Genomic DNA, 1818 nt, shown 5'->3' with positions numbered 1-1818 from the left:
AGGAAGCACTTACTCAGAAGTAAGTCTAATTGTGTTTCAATGTAGCTTCCTTCCAGGATTGCAGCATCAATGGGACTTCCTATTGAAGGATACAGGCTTAATGTCAGTTCTTCTCACATGAAAGTGATTAAAAAAAAAGGCTTCTTCATATTTTTGCTGCTGAGGTGAAGGCTTAACAAACTACAGTTAATCTCACTTTCCTTCCATATAGTGCTTTCTGAGTCACTGCTAGCCAGCCATAGTGTCAAACGAGAAGGGGGACGCGCACAGCAGCCAGCACATGAGTACTACATACTGTAACAGTAAACATTACAGTATTTGAAAGACAAGGAGACGAAGAGAATCTCACTTTTATCGGTCATTAAACTATTTCAGAAAATGGGTGGTTAAAAGACAGGTACCTAATTTGTGTTACATCTAATAAGTGCCATTGATCTCTCTCTTACAAAAACCTGAAGAAAAGGAAAAGATAAACTGTAATCTGAAAACACATGCTTATGATAAAACAAAGTGAAGTATCATTTTTCCTTGGATATTTGTCAAGCTCTAGGAATTGAAGAGCTGTGTCATTCTTAGTTCTTTGCAATCCAATCCCGTGCATATCTACTCAGTTGTAAGCCCGACTGAGTTCAATGAGATGTACTTGCAATTCAGTGTGTTTAGGATTTCAGCGTAATCTGCTAGCTGAGAGTGACTCTCCAAAGCTTTAGGCTTTACAACTGCAATACATGAATTTTTTAACAGGTGATGCCAAGATGGAACAAGATGGAAGCATGCAATATACTACTGAGCTATGACCTGCATTAAACCCTATTTCAAACATTGTCAACATTGTCTGAAAATGTTGCCAACATGAGTTGCCAACATTGTCTGAAAATGTTCCTATACTTTAACTGCTACATGTCAGGTGAAATTTTACAGGTGTAGCTTCTCCTCAGCATTAAGATACAGCAATGGGGGAACTAAATATCTTCATTGTGCAGTTGTTACCCTGCACATGCCCGATCTTGTCTGATCTCGGAAGCTAAGCAGGGTCAGGCCTGGTTAGTACTTGGATGGGAGGCCGCCTGGGAATACCGGGTACTGTAGGCTTATACCATAGTCTTGCGAGATTGAAGGTTGCCAACCATAAAGGCAAAAGAGCTTTGTCAGGAAAAAAGCAGTCTGACTGTACGAGTGAGAGTGTGTAAACAGGCATGGCCATGCTTCTTCTTTTCCAAAGCACAGTTTGGACAACAGGATAAGGAGAGGAGATGCATTTTATTAACATGCTTCAGGAAAAATGCCATCTGGAATTCACCAGCTAAGTAGCATCCTTCTAGGTAAGCACAATCTAAGAGTTATATAGATATTTGATTTTCTGAAGTGTAGCAATCATTATTTCAGTCCCAGATAGGGAGAAGACTTCCTCAGTTTGACATGCTTCCTTTGAAAGACAGAATTCTGAATTGAGATATATCTAACATGCCTCCCAGATCCAAATGTGAGGGGAGGGGGGCCCTGCAGATACTATTTGGCAAAAAACAAAACACTCAGAGTGAAAAAATGTTTTTTAAAATCACAACTGGTTTGGCCCTGAGTTCATGGTAGATGCTGAAGTGGGACAGGAATCTCAGCTGATACTTTTAAACAACAAAACTACATTAGAGCTCCCCCCCCCCCCACATTTGATTAAGTTTTATGGGGCATTTTAAGTATCTTTAAAAAGACCCCTATTATAATAAATAATAACCAGGATTGGTCTTATCATTGGGTACTTCAGTTTGATGTGTTATTTTAACTATTGCAAAAGCAGCTGCATCCAGAACATAGCTTTTC

At 39.5% G+C, this 1818-nt stretch overlaps 1 pseudogene; it reads left to right on the top strand.

Moving 5' to 3' along the window:
- Positions 1 to 975: 975 nt before the first annotated feature.
- On the top strand, positions 976 to 1092 carry LOC136637102 (5S ribosomal RNA; annotated as a pseudogene).
- The last annotated feature ends 726 nt before the right edge of the window (positions 1093 to 1818 follow it).

The sequence above is a fragment of the Tiliqua scincoides genome, chromosome 1 (assembly GCF_035046505.1).
Source record: "Tiliqua scincoides isolate rTilSci1 chromosome 1, rTilSci1.hap2, whole genome shotgun sequence".
Classification (NCBI taxonomy): Eukaryota; Metazoa; Chordata; class Lepidosauria; order Squamata; family Scincidae; genus Tiliqua; species Tiliqua scincoides.
The sequence above is the reverse complement of the archived record's forward strand: the minus strand, read 5'-3'. Positions and strand labels throughout refer to the sequence as shown.